General features: G+C 41.5%; 1 protein-coding gene across 1 annotated transcript in view; it reads left to right on the top strand.

Moving 5' to 3' along the window:
* Positions 1-26946, top strand: part of LRATD1 (LRAT domain containing 1) — a 372203-nt gene that overhangs the window by 206821 nt on the left and 138436 nt on the right. The gene's annotated exons all lie outside the window — the stretch shown is intronic.

Genomic DNA, 26946 nt, shown 5'->3' with positions numbered 1-26946 from the left:
TATTTAAACTTCTCTAAAATGAGAAATTGTCTTACCCATAATATATATACTCATCTGATAGTTTTGTTTTTTTAACAAATGCTGATGTTAAATCAATGAGGCATCTTAAAATTAAATGAGCACTAGACTCATCAAATGTGGTAATATGTATGTAATGTCTTCATGTAATCTCGTTTTTTTCTCTCACAACAATCCTATGAATCTGACATTATTATTACCCCATGCTCTCAGGGAAATTGAGGCTCAGAGACTTTGTGTTTTTGCCCAAGTTAGCAGAACTCTAAGAACAATATCAGGATTCCGACTGAAGATTGGACTCATTCCACATCTCCTACTCCTTTTATTTATCTGACTACGCCCTTAGAAGTTCCCCATTTCTGTTTTCAGAGGGATTTTTATCAGAATAACAGTTTCAGTTTCTCAGTCTGTCCCAGGGGAGGTAGGACAGGTGCTACATCTGGTCAGCAGAATCACAAGGGACAGATGTCATTGGTTCACATCACTCTGTGGACCAGGAAGCAGTATTGAAGCTTCCTGCTGCCATGTGGTCACTTCCAGTTCCACTCTGGCAGAGAGACCATCCTCTCTTCCACGTGGCCTGCTGAACATCTGGGCTCCGTCCTCCAGTGAGTGACTAGCAGTTCTGAGTCCTTTAATCAAGCAGATGATAATAATAAGACTGACTGAACACAGAGGCACCCTTGCTCTCCAACCTAGAACTACTAGCAACATTCATTTCTCTACCTGTCAGTCTCTGCCTTGTTCTCAGTTGATTCCTACTGCAGTAGGGCAGAAAATGGTTACTGGTTTGTTATAAATAGCTATGGCAAACATGTCTGGAACATAGTATAATAGCAATAATATGATATTATATTATGTACTTATATATTTATCTAGAATTTTCCTTATTTAGTTTTTAGATGAGAGAGTCAAATCCCAGAGATGCTAAGTGACAGATGCTCTCAGCTCTGAAGTGGAAGGAATATAAGTAGAATTCATGTTTCCGAATGCCTAGTCAAATATTCTCCCTCATTCTACTTAATCATGTATTCATTAAAATATAATGGTCAAATGAGATTATGTGCCTGAAAATTTACTACAGAGGGCAGAGGGCCTTCTCTTGAGAATCAGAATCATTCTGAAAAACACTGCTAAGCAGATTTAATGACAGTCACAAGTATTGTCGATATTCATTTGAACCACACACACACACACAAAAAAAAAAAAAAAAATTAGACTATCCAAGATGGGCTTTGCTTCAGCATTTCAGTGTTATCCACACAAATCAGGAATGGCTCTAGGGAGATCTGAGGCTAGAAGACAACTAACAAGTCAAACATCTAACTGCAACACTGTGAGTCATAACAAGTATGTATGCTGACTGTTTTAGTCACAGCAATATCATAGGATTTTGTGCCAAAAAGATCTTGCATGACTTATAAGCCATCACAGAGAGATATTTTAAAAAAGAATAAACTATAAGAGGCTAAGAGGGGCAAATAAAACCTCCCATTGGGTAAATGGAACAAGTTGATGTGTCTCTAAGAGGAGTTAGACTTGTCTGAGGCCAGGTCTGGAAGCCAGCCTTTCTGGTCACGGTCCAAGAATCAATAAAACCTTCCCCAAGCACAGCAGTCTTCTGAATAGAAAGCAATCCAAATCAGGCCTCCGCAGCTTTGTCTCCACATCATGGCACAGGAGCTCTGAGGGGTTTCAGATTGTAGATTACTTTAACTCTGGCGACAATCTGAAAAGTCCAAAGAAACACAGGGTCCACCCTCTCTTGGGGAGGATCTGAGCAACTGGCCTAGAAGAACAAAGGTACTGTTGTTCTCTCTCAGGGGAACATCTTCACTTGGCAAGGTTTCTACTCAGGATCTGGTGTTTCTAGATGCCTGCCTGAGTCCTCCATTCGACAGTCCAGCAAGCTACTACGACACATCCAAGTGCTGGCCAGCCAAAAAGGGGAGGAACGTGAAGATGGCTATCATTTACTAGAACATTCTGGAGACCATGCACATGATTGTTCTCAAACATAGTAGGATGTTGTTCTCCCGCTCTGTCTTCTGAGAAGTGGATTTTTAAAATTCAGTCTCTGGGCTTTGTTTTGTTTTTCTGTCTTGCCTTATTTGCTATGGTGAGGACCAACTGCATGCCCTTTTTGTTTGCACATTTTTAAAATGTGCTGACACATAATAAAAACAAAAAGTGAATCTCTTTTTTTTTTTTTTTTTTTTTTTTTACTGCTTCCGATGTTCCTGGAATTATCAAAAGTTTTCTTTTCTAGTCAACCTGAGGACAGCCATTAGAGGCACAGAAAGAGGAGAACTGTGCCCCGGAGCATCCAAGTGGAGGACAATGAAAACCCACAACCCTCCCTCTACGCGGCTGGTCTCTAGAACCTAGAGTGCCTTTGACAGAGTGTCGCTGTGTGTCAGCTGTTCTCAAGGGTTTTACAGAGAGTATCTCCATCAGCATCCTTATTTTACAATTCAGGAAGCTAAAAGCCAGTGGGTAGGCACTTCACTGACCTTATGGCTGACACCTATCAGGGCTGGAAGCTGAATCCTGATGGATCTGGCTCTGAAGCTGTCCTCTTTGCTGTCTGCTGTGCACCCCATCTGTGAACAGTCGGGTGTCCAGGTTCATGGTAGCATCTGCTGCTTTACAGCACCTTGGTTTATTGCCATTTTAACCTCAAAGTAGTTATTTTGATCTTGGGTTTTAATAAGACAAGCATAGAGTATGTTGAAAATGACTAAAATTTCACTATGGGAAGATCCACATGTAATTTACTAACAATGATTTTAAAACAAGGGTCTAAATATATTCTTGTAACTGGCCTTTAGTATTCCTGAAAGTCCTCTCTCACCAATGTTGCTCTCCTGAGACTTCTTCATTATTCTGTAGTTCATACTGTAGACCTGGGTGGAATATCACTTTGGTGTATTATATCCCAGAACTCAGAAACCCTCTGGGGTGTATTCAAGGATTATACTAGATATAACCTTCAAGCCTAGTATAAACTAAAAAACAGGGGCCCTCTTGTACATCATTTTGTGTAATCAGTCTGTATGATTTTGTCTTCTCAATACCCTTTTCTTCCATGGACAAGCATCCCTTCCCATCTCCATTTGATTCTGATAAGGCTGCAACTCATAAAAATATACTCAGCCTTGCAGTAGAGAGTAAGGGCTGTAGAGATGACTGGGAGCTAATGCACATGAACCAGATGGAGCCCACAAAAACCTTCCCCAGAATTTTCCAGAAAGTATGTGGGGGAGTTGTTTTCTCTTTGCTCTGAGAAGGACAAGTGAACATGTCTCCAACTATATATAGGAGCCCAAGAGAATGAATCCACTTCACAGATTAAAGAAATAAAAGCTCCTACCTTCATGATCCTTAAATATAGTGGAAAGAAACAAGAAATGAAATAAACAAGCAAATTACACCATGCATTAAGTGCTATTGCTCTTGCCCCCCAAGCTTGGCCACAACTTCTGATCTCAGACCCTGTGTCTTTCTTCCTCTTGGCTGAGGACCCCCCATCACTGCACCTGGAAGGGTGTCCCCCAGCCCGAATAACTGCCCGAAGTTCTAGAAATTTGCTTTTTCCAGGACAATAAAAAGAAGCCAGAACTCTGTGGGCAATGTCTCAATGTCCCTGTCCCTCAGGTGGGAACTGAAGTACGTTCTAGCTGTTACTGAGAGAGTCTCTAGCAAAATTGGGTAAAAGTCACCTGTAGTAGCAACAAGTCCCCCCATGCACCCTTCAAAGCTGGCCTCCCTGCCCTGAGTCACTCTCCTCACCCCCCTTCCTTAGGTTCTAAGTGATCCAGGGTGTTTTGGTTAATGGGATAAACTATGGTCCCTACTTCCACCGCAGGTTTCAGAGCATCATGAATTGTACACACCAGCCTCCTTCTCATCCTTCTCCTCCTCCACTGATCATTCTCCCAAATTCCTGCCCAAAGAGAGTCTACACTGGGGGAAACAAACTGAACCCCAGGGGTTCTTGGAATGTTAAAGACAACATTGGAATTTCAGGGAGCCAAAGTGGCTAGAATCCATAGAGCAAAACCCCAGAGACCAGAGAACTGCACTCAGAGGGAGAGAACTTCCAGGAGCTGCCAAGGGTGCTTCTTGAGTCCTTGGCTAAGTTCTCAACACAACACGGGTGTGAGGAAACTACCAAGTCCAGGGGAAGCCACCAGGAAGAAGAATCCTGAACACTCCCCAAGACTTACACAGGCAGGGGATAATGAAGAACAGTATTACAAATAGAAAACTACACAGAATGGTCAATTTAAAGCCAACTATGTCCATTGTCATATTAAATGTAAATGATCTAACAGAATAATTAAATGGCAGAGATTGTCAAAGTGAATGGAAAAACAAGGCCCAAATATAGGCTGACCACACACACACACACACACACACACACACACTTACAAAGACAGTGTAAACATAACAGGATGAAAAATATAAACATACAAAGCTAAAGAAAACTGGACTAGACGATATAAATATGAGAGAGTAATTTTAGAACAAAACATAAAATCAGAGAAAAAGAGGATCATTTGATAACAAGAAGACATACTAATTCTAAATATTAATTCATAATAGTAGAGATTCAAAAAACATGAACTAAAATTAATAGATTCAAAGGAAAAATAAAGAAACCCAATAATCTCCTTTCAATAATTAATAGAACAAGTAGACAGAAAATCAGGAAATATATAGAAGTCTTAAAACTGCCTATTAATATTACATACAACAAAGCAGAATGTACATTCTTTCTCAAGAGCACATGAAATATATCCCAGGGTATATTATAAGTCATAAAACAGGTTTCAATATATTTAAAAGGTTTGAAATAATACAAAAATAATTCGTTGTCTATAACAGAAGAAAATCAGATATGGTCCTCCCAAAGAAAACCCCAGGAAGCAGCCAAAATCATTGAATTTTGGCTACTTGGCTCACTCTTCTAGGTGACCTAGAGCAAACCTCGCTCATCATAATCTCTTTGTAATGCTAATTCTTCAACCAGAGAAGTTCCTAACCCACCTCTTTTTGAACAAGCAAGGTATGAAGAAACATGATCTTCAACTGAGCATGCTCAGGATGTACCACCCCTGCATAGGCTGGAGACTCTCCAATATAAATACACATCAGTTTTCCCAGCAAGAGCCCCTTGCTTACCTTGTTTGGGGAGAGAGGACTTGGGGAGTTGCCCAGGGCTCTCTTTACTTGCTCCAATTAACCTTACTGCACTTGTGTCTCCTGGTTGTGCTTAGGTGCTCACCAAGGGCAAACACATTGTGTCTAAGGACACTACCGATGTTGGGAAGAGCTATGGGGAATCACTACAGATCTTACAGAGGATAAAAGGATAACAAGGAACTATCAAGAATTTCATTAAGCCAATAAATTTGAAACTGTAATTGAGAGGAATTAATTTCTTAAAAGATACAAACTCACTCAAGAAGAAGTAAAATACATTTTAAAAATTTTTAAAAAATAGTAATTCTACATAATCTTTACTAAAAATGGGGGAATTTTGCGTAGCTCTTTCTATAAGACCTGTGTCACATTGAAAAGAAAAAACTAAAAGATTATAGGAAAAGAAAACTACAAATTAATCTATCTGATGAAAATAGATGCAAAAATCCTTACCAAAAATTTGGCAAATAGAATCTAAAAAAAAATATTTTTAATAATAAGAGGTCATGATTAAGAGGGATTTTTTTCTAAATAATACATGTTTGGTTTAGCATAGGAAATCAAAAATATAATTCTTTAATAAATTCATTTAATCATCTCAATAGATGCATTTAAAAAAAATTCAACAAAACTCAACACCTATTCATTAAAGAAATTTGCAAATATCTAGAAATAGAAGGGAGCATCTTCTATGTAAACTGTTATCAACCAACAACTACAAGTAACTTTATACTTAAGGGCAATAGACTACACACTTTCTGGCTAAGATCAGGTGAAAAACAAGGATCTTCAAACTCACCACTTCTATTCAACATTATAAATAGATCTTAGAAAAATGACAGAAAAGGAAATAAAACATAGAGACTGTAAAAGTGAGAGAAAAACAGTTTTTATTTGTAGACAACATAATCATCTATATAGAAAATGCCAAGTAATCTACAAAAAAAAAAAGGCTACAAATAGTATCCTCACTATGCAAGTGAGATTAGAAAGGTTTCAGGATACAAGATTAACAAGCAAAAAAAATTTTATAAAATTTTTATAAACTAGCCACAGTTAAAAATTGAAATTTTAAAAATATAATGCAAAATAGCATCAAAAATATGAAGGTGTTGTTATTTAGTGCCCCTGAAACCTGACACTATAATATGAAGAGAAGGGGAGAGTTTGCCCAGCCCCACAGACAACCATCAATATACACTGTTGTCTGACCCAGGTGAAGGCAGATTACGTCCGGCCCCCCTCACTGGAAGGGAAGGAAAAGAAATCAGTACAAGACAGTGGCAGCATACCGTGCACCTGCATTTGCTCCAGCCAAGATTCTACATCTTGCATAGCAGCCAAAATGGGGCTACCTGGGGGAGCCCTCCTTAGTCTCTGCCAGTCCCTGTGGAAAACACTGGTCATGTATTGTCACTGTTGGGGAGAAGGCGGGTTGTGAGGTTTCCACTTGGCCTTTCCATGGCAATAGCCCTTACTTTACAGGTCAGTATTAATTTTTTTCCAATTACCAAGGATATACATTCCGATGTTAGGGATTACTGAAATGACAACCAGGCAGATTCGTAGACTCTTTGTTACCTCCTGTGAGCCAGAACTTCATTTATTCCATTTATCTGAAGTGACCCATTTCCCCTATATGCCCACTCTCACAGAGGACCCATGATACAAGTTTCTTTGCTATCAGTGTCCATAGGACCTGTTTCCACTAACTCTCAAAATGCTGAATATTCCTTTTTTCCAGAATATCCCTTGTGTACATGAATATCTAAGTAAATAGAAGAAGGTCCCCTTAAGGAAGGATCCATTCCTGTATGTACTCTGTGCAGTAGGGTTGTTCTTGTTGGGAAGTGGAGCTATCCTTTAGTCAACGTGTTCTGAATTTAGGAGTAAGTTCAGTCAGGAGACTGGCAAGGAATGAGAATTTTAATTGGGACAGTGGGTGTCAACCTCCTGGTAATCCTTTTTTCCTTTTGATTGTACTTACTGAGCAATACCCTTGCTGGTCCTCCATCTGTCTACCTTGTTCTTATGGACTCACAGGTCCTTAGCTCTTCATCCGTCAGAACCACCTGGCTGCCATTCCAATCTTGCTATAAGCTTTACAGTTTGCTTCTGATGGTTTTATGCTACCACCTGGCCACACATATTGCAGGAATCCATTCCACTGCTATTAGGGCTCTCATTTCTACAGGAGCATCTCCTGCCATCAGCCCTGTCCTAGAGAGAAGAGCCACCACCAAGCTTCCCATCAGTGCTTATTCCCCTCTTACCAGCACGAACCTCATTGCCTGCTAATCCTGCTGTCCCCTGAGCTCAACTAAATTTTCTGGCTATGAAATGGTGGATTCACTTAAGCACGCTCATTTTTCTGAGCTTTTTGTAACTACTTCTCCTAGTGCAAGGCATACTTCTCCCACACATTCAAGAGTCAGCACTGTTTTACCTGCTTTCCATGGACCATAAAGGTATATCGATTCCCATATCATGGAAAGAGGCTTCTCTATCAATGAACTCTCCTTTATCCAGCTTTACATCCCAACCTCCTTAATTCAGCATCCTCAGGATTCAGTCTATGCTTGCTGGGGAGGGAGCTAGAGGTAAAGTCTAAGAAGAAAATACCAGACAAGAACTTCTGCATCATCTTCAGACAGAGGGGAGCAACTCCTTAACAGGGAGGAGTCAGATACTTCAGGTCCAGGGGATTCAGGAAGATGGGTTTTCAACTTTTTCTAGTGCAGCAATTCAGTTGTCACCAGCCCAAGTCTCAGTCCCACTTTTTCCTAACCAGAGCCCAACTCGAGTCTAAGAGACTTTCTAGGATTGAAGATTTAATATTTGTAGACATTCCACTATTATAATTATGTCTCGGGCTTCCTCTTCAACTTTTCTTGACCTCTTGCTATAAGAAATGAGATATCTGTATTCTACAAAGGAGTTTCCTTTCTTTCTTTGGGACTGGGGATTGAACTCAGGGGCACTCCACCACTGACCCACATCCCCAGCCCTATTTTGTATTTTATTTAGAGACAGGTCTCACTGAGTTGCTTAGTGCCTCACTTTTGCTAAGGCTGGCTTCGAACTTGTGATCCTCCTGCCTCAGCCTCCCAAGCCGCTGAGATTGCAGGTGTGCACCACCTTGACCAGCTTGCAAAGATGTTTTCTGACTTCATATTTCACATTTAATTGCTAATCCCTTAAACCTCTTTTTGACCTCCTCCAACATATAGATGACACTCACTAATGGCCATCAGGTTCCATTGTCCTTATGACTATTTCCTTGATACCTCTCAAATGCCTCAAATGCTACTATACCTGAAAGTGTCCTTCCTCAATTGCTATCTCACCCCAGTTCACCACAGGTGAAATTCAAACTATCTAGCCAAAGTATGCCAAAGCCTACCAGTGCTCCTATTGAGTACTGGTTGGCTGGCAGGTGAGGCCACACTAAAATCCTATCTGTGATTGATCTACCTCCTCCAATAACTCCTGGCACCAATTATCTTAGGTCAGCATTCCCAGAAAAAAAAATGGACCTTAGGTCAGCATTCCCAGAAAAGTTTCCTACATGAAATTTATTGAGATTGTCCTCAGGAGCAACCTCAAAGTAAGTCAATGATGCAGAATTGATTTGTAGAGGAAGAAGTTGAACTGTGACATGACGCCAAGAAAGGCTTATAGAAGCAATGGAGGAGGAGGATCACGAGTTTGTTAGGCTCACAGTAGCAAAGCTTGAATGTGGCCACCTCCAAAAAGGGACCTAAAGGTGGGTGGCCCAGGTTCCTGTGGCCAAAGGCGGTTGGTTTCCAGAGTGCCTTGACTGAGTTGTCAGCACCCAGTACTCCCAGCAGCTGGAGGGATGGAAACCTCTACTTAGGAGCTGGGGCCTAAGCAGGAAACCAGGATATCCACTATGGACCCAATGTTTTTGTTTGGGAATGGGCTTGACTTTTAGAGCAGTTTCTCGTTCACATAAAAGTTTAAATGTAAAGTGCAGGAAGTTTCCGTATTCCTCTTCCCTCTCCATACACACAGTCTTCCCTTTTCTCAAAAGACACTTGTGACAAATTGATGAAACCACATTGAGACCCATCATTTTCATACCAAATCCATAGTGTACATGAGAGTCCATTCTTTGTGTTGTACATTCTAGGGATTTGGACAAATGTATAATGAAATGTATCCACCATTAGAGTATCACACAAAATAACTGAAGAGCTCCCAAATTCCCCTGTGACCTTGTATTCACCCTTCCCTCTCCACTAACCCTTGGCATCCATGGATCTTTTGACTGTCCCCATAGTTCTGCCTTTCCCAGAATGCCATGTGTTTGGAGTGATACAGCACAGAAACTTTTCACACAGACTTCTTTCACTTACTAACATGTTTCAATGTCCTTTGTGTCTTTTCCCAGCCTTTAATTTCATTTATTTTCAGCACTGAATAATACTGCACTGTCAGTATGCAACCCATTGGATCTGTTCACTTACTGAAGGACATCTTGGTTGCTTCCAAGTTTTGACCGTTATGAATAAAACTGCTAAAAACACCCATGTGAAAGTTTTTGTGTGGATACTTTGTACTTCAGGGCCTGCTAGGCCTCAACTCAAGTACATTCTTCTCTCTAATTTTGTTGCCACATAGAAATACCACATAGTAAATAACCCTCCAAGCCCCTCTACATAGAAATAGATACACAAGTTCAATGCAAGGGAAATTGTAGGTTAAAGCCGTATTCTCTGATTATCTTTTCCAACAGCGACACCATTGGCATATTTTCATTTTGACCCAACTTTGCATATTTGTTTGTCAAGACACAAAGGCAGCCAAAAGATACCCATTACCAGTCTGTGTACCAAGATTCTTGATTAAGAATCTATAGGAGAGATTATTTCTCAGATCTCGTAGGATAATAGTATAACACATAGACTAAAACGAAACTCAAATAAAACCACAAATAACACAAGCCTACAGCATGCCCACGGGGTAGTTAGAATGCTGCAAACTTTAATATTTACAGAAGTGATGAAATAAAGATTGAAACCTACAGAGACAGCTCCAGGGTTTGTCCCAGAGCAGAGAACAGGAGCTAGACTTAGCAGAAAAGAAGAGATGGCATCATATCCCAGTGATGGAGAAACAGAGATAGCATCTGCTCTGAAAAAGATTTTCCCACCACGAAGAGGGGAATAATAAGAAAATGTCTAAGAGGGGCAGACTGGCTACTGGGGAACCCAATGGAAGCAGTTTGAAAGTATCTAAGGGTGAAACACAGGTTCTGGGGCAAAGGGAGCCAACCCATAAGAACAGGCATCCCTTGGAGATTTGGTACTGATGGGGAAGAAAAAAAGTGTATTCCATGATTAGAAAACACTACTGAGCTATGCATATCTCCCCAATGGAAAGTTTCTACTAATTTCTTTAAAAATATATGGAAGAGGGAACCTTGAACAAAGAAATTTAATAGGTAACCCAAATCCCCTAAACCTTTCCAAACATGTATTAGTTATTGCTCTAGAAAATTGAAGGGACTTTAGGATGAGCTGAGATACCAAAATCCATGTGAAAAACACCATAAGATGAAAATAAAATTGAGCAACAGGGCCAGGGATGTTACTCAATGGAAGAGCACGTATCTAGCATGTGCAAGGCCCTGGGTTAAATCCCCTGTACTGCAAGAAAAGGGGAGCAACAAAAATTTTCAGCTCATTAAATACTCTACAAACCTCACTTAAAATAGAACAAAACCATAACACAACACACCAGCATAAAGTAAATTAAATAACAATGTAAACTATAAGTAGCTTAAGCTATATAAGTATTAAATTTAAAACTCAGGATTAAAATGGACATATAATACATAAACAAATTTAACAAAGAAATTAAAGAAAAAGATGAAATTGTATTCAGAAACAAAGACGAAATTATCAGGTAAAAGGGGAACACAAGATTTTGCTGAGACTATAAGAGAAATTGAAAAAAATGCAAATAGTATATACAACAAAAATAATATTTAAAAGTTTAAAATCAATATGAAAATGAGACATATTAAAGTAATCTCTTTTATTAAGAAGATATTAAACATGACCCAGCACAATAATTTACATATTACATATGTATTACATATATTTTATGTTACATATATTATGTATGTATACAAATAATATAGTTTCTGAAGGAAAAAGGAATAATGGAAAAATACTAATATTTAAGATTATAATTCAAAAACATTTTTGTAAAGAAAATAAGACCTGAATATTCATATTTAAAATGATCCACCTGGGAAAATCTTTTGCATTTGTGACACTATGATTAACAAAAACGTATCAAGCCTCCATTGTAAACATTTCCTTTATTAATGACTTATTCATTCTCTGGGAGAAAATAACTGTCTCCCATAACCATCTGAGGGAAAGAGAAAGACAAGACGTGGTCTCCGGGAAGGTATATTTAAGTCTTAATGTTTAGATAGTGAAGAATTTGGTGGAAAAGGTAATTAAAGTTCTCCCTTATGAAAAAGAACCCATTTGGGGCTGTTAAGTTCCCTGGATGAGGATCCAAAAATACTCTAAATGATCAACTTTGAGGCATATCCTAGACAAATAATTGACCTATAAAGTAAAAAAGTAGAAAAGAGAAGTTTCTAGGCATGTAGGACAACAGAAAAGTTATTTAAAAAGAAGAAAGAAAGAAGGTTAGCCTTGGACTTCTCAAAAGCAGCACAGAAAAGAAAATAAGAGTAAAAGATAATTCTTTAAGACTCAAGGAAGAAAAAGTGAATCAAAAGTTCTATACCGAGCCCAGATATCCTTCCAGAACCGAGTCTAAAAAGTCTAAAGCAAAAACATTTCCTTTAACAACTCAGGGAAAACTAATAATCCCTCCCTAAGGAGTCTGCTAACCAGGGTCTATGGAACAAATCCAGCCTGACTGACTTTTTTTTTAATCTTACTGAAGCACAACCATACCTATTCATTACACACACACACACACACACACACACATTGACCATATATAATGACTATATATGGTTTGTATCTATGTTTGTCTCTCAGTCGCAGGGTTGGACAATTACACAGAGAATATATAGTCCATAGAGTCTAACATATTCACTAACTGGACTTTCAACAGAGAAAGATTTCCAATTCTCATACCAGAGAATGACCTTTAGCCATATAAGAACCTGCCAAAATGCCTAGTGGTGAATACAGAAAAAATGTAACAGTAACTCTAAGAGAAGAACAAAGATAAAGACAAAGGCAAAAGAATAATGTCTGCCGCAGTCTTGGCTGGGCACAGAATCACGAGCCACCACACAGCTTTGTAGATTCAAACAGCAATTCTTTATTCCCGAACTCACACTGGCCTCTACACACGTTCTGGGGCAATCCCAGTTCTGCTGCCACCCAATTCACCTACTCCACGAGGCTTTTTTCCCAAAGTGCTCTCTGAATCTCACGAGAACTCCAAGGGAGCTCAGGCAGCAGGAACGCCCTAATTCCAGCAGCAATAATCCTCAACATCGAATTTCCCTAAAATCCAAGGTCTTAAACTGGGAACGCCCTTAACCCAAGGAGCGGGATACTTCCTCAAACTGCAGGATACACCCTAATCCTGGATCCACCCTGGTCATTGAGCAGGGTCACCTACTCAAACACACATGCAAGGTCACAGCAAATTTAACAAGGGGTACGCTGGCAAGGGAATCGATGCGTCATTCCTACTTGGCAATGGCCCTCATCAAATGTCTAATTGCTGCATATCTGACCAAGTAACTTTGTGAGGAAATGGAATAATTTCATGAACTGTTGCGCCCTCCGTAATCCTAACACTTCCTGGGACCCTATTTTCCTCATGCCCACACTCAATTGGCTTAAAGCTCAGCAGAGTGTTTACGCTGTGATTAATGAAAATAATGACTCTGATCTCAGATCCAAAGTTTTATCCAAATCCCACTAATTAATCCTGTCAGCAAAGCTGGCCCACACTGGAGTTATCAGGATTGATTTCAACCTCCTAGACTAAAATCAGGAAACCATTTCCCCCGACTCACACCCAGATGCCCACCCTCCAACCTTTACTAGGAGATGAAAATAATTATAAGGTGGAACTATAAGCCTTGGAAACACAGGATTTCCCCCAGTCTCGCTCACCAAAACTGGCCTAAGATGTCTTTCCCAGGGTTCTATAATTGGCATTTCCAAAGAGGGTCTTTGGAAAGGTCTTCTCAAACAGGACATTTCCCTGATGGCAGCTACCTGGAAAGCCAGAGGGTGAAGTGATCCTTAAAGAGACCTATCCAGGGAACTCAACAGCCCCAAATGGGTTCTTTTTCATAAGGGAGAACTTTAATTACCTTTTCCACCAAATTCTTCTCTATCTAGCATTAAGACTTAAATATACCTTCCTGGGGACCATGTCTTGTCTTTCTCTTTCCCTCAGATAGTTATGGGAGACACTTATTTTCTCCCAGAGTAAGAATAAGCCATTAATAAAGGAAATGCCTTCAAAGGAAGCTTGATACGTTTTTGTTAATCATAGTGTCACAAATGCAACAAAATCCTCTGGCGTCCTGTAAGGAGCCACATCAGGGTCCTCGGTGTCTTCTCAGCTGCCCCTTCGTGATTCTGTTATTTTATTGCTTATGTGAACCACTATGCATCCCCCAGTGATAATATTTGCCTACATAAAACCTAAAATTAGCTTTCATAAGGGGTAATAGTACACATAAGCACAGTGTGACAATGTGTATAACTGGTAAATTGTGCGTGAAATATGTCAACTTAAGCATTTGCCTAATTTCACATTTACATATTAAAGATGCTATTGAAAGCCATGGTAATTTTTGTGCTTATTTGGGATAAAGAAAATGAAAAGAAGCTGCAAGGTGTACACATGTCTCTTCTTGATAAGCATTTCATTTCTCCTTTGCCAATTTGTTCCTATTTTCTCCCCAAAGCATCTTCATTATATTCATAACTAACACTGCAAGGGTAGGGCGATGTGAAGTGGGTGGATAACAGAGTCAGTGCGAATGTGGCAGTTTTGATTTTGTTTACTTAATTTGAACAATGTATTTCACATATTTAAATGCTTTACGCTTATAATCTCTCTTGCCTTCTTTTAATCTATGCAATACACAGGAAAATGCTTGTGATATTGTTTGGATCTGGAGTCTCCTGGAGGCATGAGCCTTGGAGGCTTGGTCCCCATTTGGTGGAGACACTGCTGGGTGGCTGGAGGCTTTAGGAGGTAGAGCCTAGTTGAGGGAGGTAAAGGCCTAGGGGGTTTGTCCTTAAAGGAAATACCTTTTTTAAAAAATTTTTTACATACATCAATTTATTTTACCAAATACACAAGTCAATCTTGCACAGCTCTAAATACTTTATATATCTATGTCCTTAAAAAGTCTCCATTCAAATGTTCATTTTATTCTTTCTTGCAAAAGAATAAAAATGCCCAGGATGCAGACATTTTCTTGCCTTTCTGTGTTAACTTTGATATCTGAAGGTTGCTTTTTCCCCACATTTGTAATTGGTGCATTAGAGTTTTACAGAATGGTGGGGTCTATTGTTACATATTCACACGTACAAAAAACCACCTAAGTTGGCCAAGAGCCCTCCCCAGCCTTTCCCCTCCCTCCTCACCTCCCACCCTTGGTCCCTTTCCTCTATTCTGCTGAACTTCCCTTCCTCTCTCCCTCTGTACTTCCTGGCCACCTGAGGAGAGTAGCTTGGCTGGGCCACCAGTGCTCTGCACCATATTGGTCTGCCTCACCACAAGACCAGAATCAATGGAGCCAAGTCATCATGGGCAGGAACCTCTGAAACCACAAGCCAAATGAATCTTTCCTCCTTTCAGTTGATTTGTCATGTACTTTGCCAGAAGGCTGACTAACAGAGATACTTAGACCAAAGGAGCTCTGAAACGTGGAAATTAAAGCAACACTAATCCAAAAAAAAAAAAAAAATCTGGGGAGTGAGTCCTGAGGTAAGGGCAGTGTTCATGAGCACCATGTTGTGGCTCAAAGTCATTCATTCATCTTTGTATTTAAAAAGAATTCTATGACTGCTATGGGTCACACATCAATGAATGAATGGACCAACCTCTCAGAGGTGTCTACTCTCCCAAAAGCTGGCTTCTAGAAAGTGAAGGGATTTAAATGTCATCAAGAAGAGAAGACACTGATATCTGCTCAGGAGTAATCAGGAGCCTCATGCCTCATGGCCGGAGCACAGATGCTCTTAGGATGCCCACACCTCCCTTGGTGTAGCCCGCCATCTTCCCACGATGGCAAGCTTGATCAAAGATGAACTCAATGTGCTCGGGGTTTCTATAAAGCCGGGCCAGTGCTCACACTTCACCACTGTGCTGCAAAGGAAGTCAGAACTCAAAAGACCCTAAAGGACCCTGGGAACTCTGGAAACTGCTTGCTCGCCATAAATCTGAATTCCACCAGCACCAGCATCTGGGGTTACTGGGGTTGGAGCAACATTTCAATGGAGAGAGAGCTGGAGGGGCTCAGTCTGTGGAAAAAGAGCTGTTTCGTGTGCATGATCTTTCTCACACACGCTCGTGGAAAGCAGCTCCCCGGACCTGACCAAATCAGAACTGTGGTCCCTTGCTTCAGGAATAGTGGGGGAGAGGGTAGGATGGGGGTTGAGCAAAGGGAAGAAATCCTGTTCTCTGTCAATGTTCCTCTAAAAAACGTGCCACATCGTGCTGAGTTCCTATCATTTTGTATTCACTTATGAAATAAAATTATACTGGTCATCTGCTATGAGTGTGTCCTCACCTGGCTCTGACAACCCTGCAGTGTCAATAGCCCAGAGATCCTCCTCAAGAGGTTGCCTTCCAATGGAAGGAGACACACACATACACACACACACACACTAAAAACACACACACACACACAAATAAGCTCAAACGCTAGCAAGTGCTCTATGGAAAGCAGATGATCAGCCAAAGGTAACTGGAAGATCACATTGGGGAGTGAGACCCTGTCTCTAAATAAAATACAACACAGGGCTGGGAATGTGGCTTAGTTGTCGAGTGCCCTGAGTTTAATCCCTGGGGAGTGTTATTGGGGAAGATCCCTCAGAAGAGATGCCAGAATCCAGAGAATCCAGCTATTCAGAATCCAGGAGAAAGGGACTTTCTCCAAGTGCAAGTCTCTAAAAGGGACTAATCATAGGGCTTGGAAGACCTGTCTGGGACTTAGGATCTTATTCCAAGTTCAATGAGAAGTTATGAAAGATTTTTAAAGAGATAAATAACATGATCTGATTTATGTATGCGAATACTGCTCTCATTGCTGTGTGCAGAATGGATTTGGAATGATAACAAGCCTAGAAACTCAGAAAAATCAGTTGTGTAGGCAACAGATAATGATAGTGTGGACTTTAATATCAGAAGTAGAGACAGAAATGGGAGGGTTTGAGGTATATATTTTTAGAGTAGAATAAGATTTTCTAATGACGGGATATACAAAGTGAAAGGAGGGAAAGAATCAAAGATGATGCCAATACCTTGGCTTTTGGATTAAGCAACAAGATGGATGGTACATCCTCTCCCAAGACACAAGATACCAGGGGGTTATGAAGAAGGAGAGGCAGCACTAAGACCTCTATTTCAATGCCTATTAGACCCCCAGGGACCAAATGCAGGAGGACTGATGAGTCTGGAGTTGAGTGGACACTGAAGGACTCCAGATGTAAAGCTGGGATTTGTCAGCATGAAGACGGAATCCAAAGTCCAGGGAGGGGATGGGGTCTCCTAGAGACAGGTTTTTAATATGGAAGAAAAGAGGGCCCAGGACTGAGCCTTGCAGAGCTGTTCTCCTCAGGAGCCAGGGAGAAGAGATGAGGGCAAAGCTTCAGAGAAGCAGGGACCCCTGAGGGAGGGGGCAAGTCTCAGGAGCCAGGAAGAAAGTGTTTCAGGAGACAGGACTTAAGGGCCCTGCTAAAAACACAGCAAAGCTGAAGAGAAAGAGAACAGAGTGCGCCTAAGATCTGACATTGAGTGGGCGCGGTGCCCACTGGTCAACCCAGAGGCTCGAGAGGCTGAGGCAGGAGGATCCCGAGTTCAATAGGGCTGGGATGTGGCTTAGTTGTCGAGTGCCCTGAGTTAAAAATAAAAAAGTAGTTTTACTAAAAGAGTGAGAACAGAACCCAGACTAGAATGGAATTAAGGGTAAATGTGAGTTAGTGATAAAAAGAACCTGCAACTTGTTTGCTCTTTAGGAATGGGGAAGAGGCTGGAGTGGGTATGAGTCTGGGCAACCCAGCCCAGGTCAGATTTCTACCATGCCAAGCAGGTCCCTACCCAACTTGTCACAGGCCAAGGCTCTGCCCCAAGGCAAGCTCCGCACCTCTCAGGCTGTCCATCAAGGGTTTCACAGCCAGACTGAAAGAATGAAGCCAGCTCAAGTCCTGCCTCTCTTTCTGTCCTTGCCACCCTGACCCCACTCTGTTCACTATGCTCAGATCCTAATAGTTCCTGTTCTCCTATCATTTCATTCTCTTCCCGACCCTACACCTTTTCTTTTACCAGAAATGTCACTCCCTTTCTAATTCTTCAGTAATTGAGGTTCAGTTCAAATTATCTCCTGCATGAGAATTCCCAGCTCCCCCACAGCTCCTCCACCTCTGTCCGTCCAGCTCTCCTCCACCAAGGCCCCATAAGGACCTGTGGGTGAGGCTGAGCTTGTACCCAGCATTGGCCAATTGCCCATAGGGACGGGTGAGATGAACATACCAACGCATGTTATCAAAATGACTTACAGCCGTAGTTACCTGTCACACCTACAATGCTGCCAGCCAGGGTCCATACTGATTTATATAAACTCTGATACCATTCCTTTGTCTCACACCTTCCTCAAAGGTCTATTTGCCCCAAGGTAAATAAAATGGGAAAACTTGGTTAGACAAGGGACAAAGAAAGTGAGAAAGGCTTAGTAGAATCACCAGATTGAATAAAAGCATATTAATAATTTTTATTTCTGGAGCCTGGGGGCCATTTTCCTATTTCATGCAAGTTCAGATCATTACAAAGCCAATATTTCCTGAAAAATTGCAGAGAGCTCTGCAAAATATCAAAGAGTTGAGGATCTGGTCCTTGTTTTACTTGAAGTGAAATCCAAGTAGATAAATATTAAGTTTCTCCAAGGAAACTTAATCTTCTTAAACTGATTGACAGGAAAAAAGAATTTGCCATGGCAGCCTTACTTAGAAACCCCATGAAATGCCATAATCCTTTAGGAATAAAGTTCTCTGGATTGATATTGTTTTAGATGGCAGATATTCTAGATATTCTAGAATGTCCCTTTCTTCTGAAAAGGGTAGTGGGGAGAAGCACAGGGCAGGGAGTTCTCCAACATGGAGCCTCGGCCCCGAGTGGCCTTGCCTTGCTTGCCTGTTCATAGCAGCTACATCTGCCCCTGGGATTCTGAGAGCTCTATTATCTGTCCTCTGCCTTATTCCCAACACCTACTTCCTCACTAAATCTAATCTGTTTTAGGTCCCATCTCTAGAATCCATCACTTCATCTTCACAAGTTTAATCACCTGCTAGTCCCCGACGGGGGTCCTGCCTGGCCCCAGTTCCTCACACCGTCTTGTAGTGATCATGTTCGGCTCACAGATCTTCTTTGCCTTCTTTTGCTATGAAATCAAACCACAAACTTCTTCCCTGCTACTGAAAGCCTTCCATAGTCTGGCCTGTCTGCCATATTACTAGAGACTCCTTCTCTCAAAAAGTGATGTGAATGACATCCAGGCTTGGTAGTACATACCTGTAATCCCAGCAACTTGGGAGGCTGAGGCAGGAGGATTGCAAGTTGGAGACCAATCTTAGCAATTGATTAAGGCCCTCCCTCAGCAATTTCCAAAAAAAAAAAAATATGTAACTGAAATTTATTAAATTAGCCATTTCTTGCCAAATGCAGTGGCACACATCTATAATCCCAGTTATTCAGGAGTTTAAGGCAGGAGGATCATCCTGGTCAGATTAGCAGGACCCTGTCTGTTATGATATTATGTGTCCCCCAAAAGCTCATGAGTGCGACAAAGCAAGGACATTCAGAGATGAAATAATTGGGTTATGACAGCTTTAACCCTATCAGTGAATGAATCCCCTGGTGGGATTAACTGAAGGCAGGTAGGGTGTGGCTGGAGGAGGTGGGCTTTGGGAGTGGGCCCTTGGGTATATATTGTGTATCTGGCAAGTGGAGTCCCTTTCTCTCTCTGCTTCCTGACCTGCTTCCCTCTCTCACGCCCTCGGCCATGATGTTCTGCCTCACCTTGAGCCTGGAGAAATGGAGTTGGCTGTCTATGGCCTGAGACCTCTGAAACTGTGAGTCTCAAAATAAACTCCTTCCTCTAAAGTTGTTCTTGGCAGGTCTTTTGATCACAGCAGCTAAGAAGCTGACTCAGACACTGTCTAAAAACAAAGTAAAAGGGACTCTGGCTATAGCTCAGAGGTAGAGTACTCCTGAATTCAGCGCCCAGTAACACAAAAATAAATAAAAACAAGCCGTTTCTATCTCAGAATGCCAGCTCTCTGCACATCCCCCCATTTTCTGCCGGGTTAGACAGACGTCTCCACACTTGTGCCATGGTGTCTGATTCTGAAGCTGAGCTCAACTGGCCAAGCTCTCTTCCTAGGACAGTCAACATAAGAGTCTGCAGAGAAGGAGTCAGAACTTTGAGTGGACTGAGGTGGACATTTTATTCCTGAGGTCAAAGCAGATAAGTGCAGTAGACTCTCGGGTCCAGGAGGAGGGCATGCGTGAGAAAACCAGATCTAAGGTCAGAGGCCAGGAAACGTTGGGGAGATCTGGAGTAGAGTGTGAAGGCATTCAAGGGAGTAAAGAGTGCATGATGTACAGTGGCATAGAGGCTGGCCCTGGGTGGGGCCGCTCTTCCTCACCCTGTGCCTGTGCTTGGGCATGTCCTCTCTAGAGCTCCCCTTCAGACCTCGTGAACACCTGCTCCAGATTCTCCCATTCCATCAAGGCCCAGCACATATCTCTGCTCCAGGAGGCAGTTCCTTGGCCTTCTAAAGGGAGGTGCACCCAGCCCCCTGTCAATCCCCAGGACTCTTCCATCCCTTTATCATGGCTGCATTTGATAATCAGTTGTATGGTGATTGGTTTAGGCTCCAGTACCTGGTGGTAAGAATGGCAGCATCCTGTTTGGGAGCCATGTGGCCTCCGCCTGCCACTTCCCACACTGGAACTGCTCTGTCAGGGTTTGCTTTGCTCACTGCTCACGCTGGCACAGGCCTTCAAGAGAGCAACAGACTGGAGCAATGCTTTTCCATCAATATTCTAATCAGAAATATTTGTCTGAACCAACTGGTTTATCCATCTCTGTGAGCACAAAAACAGAAATTTTCCAAATCCAAAGGTAGCATCCTATGGAAGCAGAAGAAGGAAAAGAATTCCCTGTCACCAAAATGAGTCCTCATAACTGACCCACAGAATGGAGTTCTGTGATTTCCTGGAATTCCAAGAAAAAGACCCAGACTTCCCACATTCTTGCAACATAGGCAGCTTTGAGAAACAGATGCATTGGCCCAGCATACAAAGCTTTCCAAGACTGAAGTTCCAAGCTTGGTAGGGAAGAAGCTGTGGAATATGCATGACATTAGGAATGCAGTTCTTCCAGGTGCTAAATGAGTGCTTTTTGACCCTTCTGAAGTTCCTGATTTATAAAATAGAGATGATGGGAATTAACTTGTAGGATACATTGTAAGAAAGATTTACACAGGACATCACTCCAACAAAGTAAGTAGTCAATGAATTTAAAAGGCATTTCAATAGCAAAGCCATATCATCTCACACACACATGTGCATGTGCACACACCACACACACACACACACACTCACACACTCATTCATACACACAACCAATATATTAAAATTATTAACAGGAATTTAATACATGTGCATGTAGGTATGATTAGATGTGTTCCAAATTAGCTAAAATCATTACAGAATATGTGATCTGAAATAATTAACTACTTTTGAAAACGTATTTGAAATATAATAGTGTCAAAACTCCTAATGTAATGTTCTCAAGAAATTCTGGATTTTTTTTTCATTAGAAAACAAAGTTATATGTCTGGGGATATATCTCAGTTTGTCTGAACCAACTGATTCATCCACCTAGCCTAGCATGTGATTGGTTCTGGGTTCAATTCCCAGCCCAGCACTATAAAAGGAAAAAAAAAAAGAATGAAAGAAAGACAAGAGAAAAGAAACCCTACTGTTTGTAAATGCTGATACCTATCTTTTCTGAATCATTTCCCCTCATTTGAGGAAACTATGAGAAGAAAAACTTATCCTTTCTTCATAGTTTCTGAGGATTTTATTCCCCAGAACCCAAAGATTCATTTTACAAAAGAGATAATGAAAGATTCTTAACAAAGAAAGTAGAATGTATCATGATGTAAGATATAAATTTCCATATTTTCCACATAGCAAAAAAAACTCTACCTCAATCCCAGAAAATGGCCTTAGAGGAAAAATATATAGCTTAGCATCCAGCATATTTTTATTCAACTTTATTTAGCAATACTAAGCATTTTCTGCTGATAAGGGTATTACCTATGTATTATCTAGAAGAATTTGCAAATTATTTTGCTGAAGTTAAGAACTTATTAAAGGTAGTGGCAATCATGCTCTTAGAATAGCAGGCACTAAAATCAAAGTGTAAATTGCCTTAGACTTCAGCTTCAAAAATACCCATTGGTAAATGAAAGAGATTATTAGTCAGTATGAGACAAGCCAGTCAGTGTGTGCTACCACCATCTAACAGGGCACACAGGATCCAGGAGGTGCAACATTAAAACATTTTTAAAGAAGGTAAACTCCAAATCAGTAGCCGTTCCTTCTGGGTGAGCCCGTGCTGTGCCGTAAGCAGTCCTCCTTCCCCACAATGAAGCCTTCAGCACCGACAGTCCTGGCAGAGAAATGGAGTGAGGAGGAAAGAGAGAAGGGTGGACAGGGCAGCCATGATCACAACACCCATCCAGAGGGGTGAGCCCCAGACTGTGCAACTCCTCTGCTGGTGAAAATAAAACAGCCATTAGAGATGCTTTAAAGTATAGGGGAGGATTGTGTAGGTTACATGCAAATACTATTCCATTTCATAAAATGGACTAGAGCATCCTCAAAGTTTGGTGTCTGTGGAGGGACCTGAAGCCAGTCCTACACAGATACTGAGGGATGATATATATATATATATATATATATATATATATATATATATATATATATATATATATATATTTATTTATTTATTTATATTATATATATTACATATATATTATATATAATGATATATATTATATATAATGATATATACACATACATATATGTATACAGCTCACTTTAGTAAAATCTCTTTCTCTCCAATCTCTGAATGGAGTTCTTCTGCCTACTGGGACCAACTAATACCAAGTATTTTTTCAAAATTAATCTATTCTTTAATCTAAGATCTAAATATTACTTAGGAGAATACTTCTTAATTTCTACAAGTTAAGACTCTATCAATATTGTATTTTTGATTGACTTTAGACTTGTAGAGACTCACAAAAATATGACTCTTATGCTTGTCTACTCAAAGGTGTTAGAGGATGTTCTCTGCCAAGATGAGAAAGTAGACCAAGCAAGAGGAATAGTGGGATCCAGAAGACGGGGGAAACAGCAGTCAGGAGGCAAGGAGACTTCCCTGATGAGTGAAAGAGAAAGTCCTTAGATGACAGTGGTGTCATCCAGAATGGAGCAAAAGAATAAGGGGCCACCAAAAGCTCTATAAATGATATATTTGCTGATATATCTGGCTGCATTCAGAGAGGTTTTATAGGTCTTTTTGAAGAGTATGGAAAAATATGAGTGACAGTTACCTCCATAACTAAGCAAATGAAAAAAAAAATAAACAATGATAAACTAAAAGAAAAGTGGAATAAATTGTCATGAAAAAATTAATATAGAATATAACATGGCTCGGGGCTGGGGTTATCGTTTAGTGATTGAGTGCTTGCCTCACATGCGTGAGGCTCTGGGTTCGATCCTCAGCACCACATAAAATAAATAAATAAAACAAAGGGGGAAAAAAGAATATAACATGGCTCACCTGTGAGTGGTGTTTATATAACAATAGTAATATGAACACTGAATATGGATTTAAACAAAAACTGGAAGTTGGATGGGAGGGAAGAGAAGGCAGAAGCTGCACACATGGAGGTCTCCCTCCGCAGGAGAATGCTAACCTACCGTCCATGCACTGGTCAGTGGAAAATGGTACAATGAGCATATCATCTGGGAACAAGGAGGTCAACATCAAAAGAAACAGCTCACAAAATTGAAAGTGGTTTATGCTAAGAAGCAAGAGCTCGGAGTGTAGGGGAGAAAGGCAGAGAACTGCTGTGTTATCATTATTGTTGAAGGCTCTATGATTCTGTTTGGCTTATTAAATTATGTAAATATGCTATTTTGATATGAAGTTGAATGTATAAAATGGAAGAGTAAGAAAACTAAGCCACTCAGCTTTCCCTCACAGATAACTGGCAACAAAACAACAAAATTGTTCTGGGAAAAGGAAATCCATTGACACCGTAATATGAACTATGTAAATGAATAGGCTCCTGTTTCTAAATCTCAGTGGTCTCCTCATTCAGGGTTTCCCAAGAGGCTCTTTGGTACTCGGAAGAGAGGAGAGCCACCTAACCCTTGCCCTCAAAAGTATCAGAGGCCTTGCTTCATTCATCCCAGCCAAGATGTCATGCTGGAGATTAATAATACCAATGTTCAGTATATTCCAAGTACCAAGCCATGATACATGTTATTAAATCTTTTTCAAATTTGATAATATGCTGCTTGAAATTTAAGAGCAGTTTTATTCTGTTTCTCGTAGCAAGTTAATTTTTGCCTTAGTCATTCTCCCTCCCACACTCGATGCTTCCTCAGTGTTGTGGGGGAGGTTCCATAGCATATATCTGGAAGCTGGTCCTAAGCACAACAAACCAGTTAGCTGCTAAGAAACACACTGCAGCGTTCTCTTTCCATTTTTGTTGACTCACATTCTGTGTGTTAATAGCAGCCCAGCCACACAGAGAGCACCCACTGTGTGTCAGGACCGCAGCTGCCTCAGCTACTGCACAGACCCGGCGGGGCCTCCCTAAGGGTACAGAAACCAAGCACCAGCCCTGCTAGAGGAGGAAGCCTGTGGACCATTAAAAAGGTAAAGCCACAGGTGTAAACACCTGGGGAATGGATCACAGCGAAAAGGACTATCTTCACTGATGGTGGCCATTCTGTTGACAAGTTAGAGGCCCATTCATACAAATGTTCTAATTTTTTCTGAGAATTCACATAAAGTTTGACCACACAACCTGGAAGAAAATGCAGGGCCTCTTATTCAGAGATTTCCAAGTGCCAGGTGGAGGTCTCCAGAGCTGTGTGGAGAGACTGCAGGGCCTCTGTGGCCCAGGGGAAGTGGGCAGTCAGATCATGTGACACAGGAGTCCCTGAGTGGTTTCTTTTCCCATCACTTTTTACATGGGAGAGCAAAGCCTCAGGCAGGTGGAAGGCACTCACCCATGTCACCTAGCCAGCAGGTGGCAAAGTAGGGCCCAGAGCCAGGCCTGATCCCACCTCCTCCTGGACACCACCTGCTGTTTTCCTGCCTTTCTTAGGTGCTTTCTACTTATGGAGACTAAACTTGGACCCTTTCTAGAGAATTATGGAGATACTACTCTGCATTCTCCCCAAGGAAAGAAGTTTGATAAATTATTGAAATATCCACTTTTCTCTACTAAAACGTACACTACATTTTTTCTCTGAGTAAAATGTGAAAACACTTATTTTACTGAGCCATTTATATGCACCATTTTTCTTCTTAAAAGCTTCCCTTCTCCTACATCCGTTGCTTGGGAAACCTCGGGAGATATAAGGAAATACTGATTGCCCCCACTCTTGTCTTCCCTCTATTCGAATGATCCTACAACTTCACAATGATTTCTGTTGAGCAAGTCCCAATCCAGAAAGGTTTCTACATTTTTTAAAGACACCATTGGCTGGAATGTGCACCAGCCTTTCAGCACATTAACTCCTGTGTTCTAGGTCTTCTGGTGGAACATCAGAGTGCAGCAAGAAGGTGGACTTGCTAGCCTCAGAGGGGACCCTCTGATTTCCCAGAGGGCAGCTGCAAGTGGATGGCAGTGGTTATAAATCAGACTTGGGTCCTTGGGAGGGAGGAGGAACCATGTGGAGGTCCACAGGAAGGGTACAAGTCAGGCTCCTAGAGATACCGAGGGCTGCTTACCCTTCATAGCACCTCCCTGGGTTGAGTGCAGACACTTTCCTGACTGGGCCAGATTGAAACCAAGAGTGGTGCTGCCAGTTCAAAATAGCAGGAGTGATGTTCTGTTGAAATATGTTCTGAGTTTAGAATCAGAAGAACCTCAGCTCAGCTTCCCCATGGCCTACCAACTCAGTGGTCTCCGATTATTTAATCAAACTTGGCCCAGTTTTCTCATTCACTGGAGGTAAGTAAGGACAATCTTTTTATTGATATTGCGATTCCAACAGGTCATTCCTCTTAAATGCCAACATGTGCCTGTGGATCCTACAAGAATGTCAAATCTCTTTCTTCCTTGAGGAGAAGAGATACAGAGCAGCCATTGGTGTTGCCAAGGAGATGTGGGGCCGCTTTTCCAATAAGACTCAAGAGGCACTTGGGAAACCACTCACCACAGATGGGCATCATGACAAGGACCCATCAAGGAAGTTAGAGCAGTAAAGCCATCAAGTTTAGATGGCAGAGAACAGAAGGGGTCGTCTGCTTTTCTATGGCTGCCTCAGAAGCCCCCTAAAGCCAAGCCATAGAACATCCAGCGGGTTATTATTTCTCAGGATTCTGCAGCTGGAGCTCATCTGGGGAGGCCTCTGGGTCTCACCTGGAGTCTTGTGTGGTTCTGTCACCTGGTGGCCAAGTGGGCATCAGATGGAGGCTGTACTTAGAAGCGAGAATGATGGGGCCTCTCTCCCTCTCCTCCTGCATGGTTCTCCCACGGGAAGGTTGGATTTCTTACCTGACAGCTCAGATCTTCCCTAAAGCAGGCATTTCTGGAGAAGGAGGCAGAAGGTTCCAGGCTTTCTTAACACCTCAACTCAAAGCCCGAGGCCCAGACTTGCTCCCTATTTTACGGTAGAGCAGATCCCAGGCCCAGTCCACCCCCATCAGAGGGGCAGAAAAGCTGTCCAGGGAACTTTAGAGACTTCTGCCCAGCAGTCCAGGTGGCTGATGTCCACTCGGTAGCCACAATTGTGCACACAGGACATTTTCAATAAATAAATGTCAAGTGGCTGGATGAATACGTAAACGACTTCTCTTATTCTAGCTTACTTTTTTTTTTTTAGTTCTTAGTGCGATAAAATTGAGGAGAATTAACTCTGTGGCTGGCTCACCTGCAGCGGCTGCTTTGCAATTGCTGTCAGGCTCACTGTGGTGCTAACTTGGGAGATTTTCTACACCCCTTGAACACAACAGTGCCGACGTGTCCCTTGCAAGTTTCCACCAGAAACACTGCTGGTTTTACTGCATGAGATTTTAAGAGTGAATACAGTTTGCAGATCACAACCAACTTGGAATTTGGGATTTGGTGGTTCTGTTCAAAACACTTCTATCTATTCCTCCAGGGCCCTCTAAGAGGA

This window comes from Spermophilus citellus (assembly GCF_964194105.1).
Source record: "Spermophilus citellus genome assembly, chromosome: 13".
NCBI lineage: Eukaryota > Metazoa > Chordata > Mammalia > Rodentia > Sciuridae > Spermophilus > Spermophilus citellus.
The sequence above is the reverse complement of the archived record's forward strand: the minus strand, read 5'-3'. Positions and strand labels throughout refer to the sequence as shown.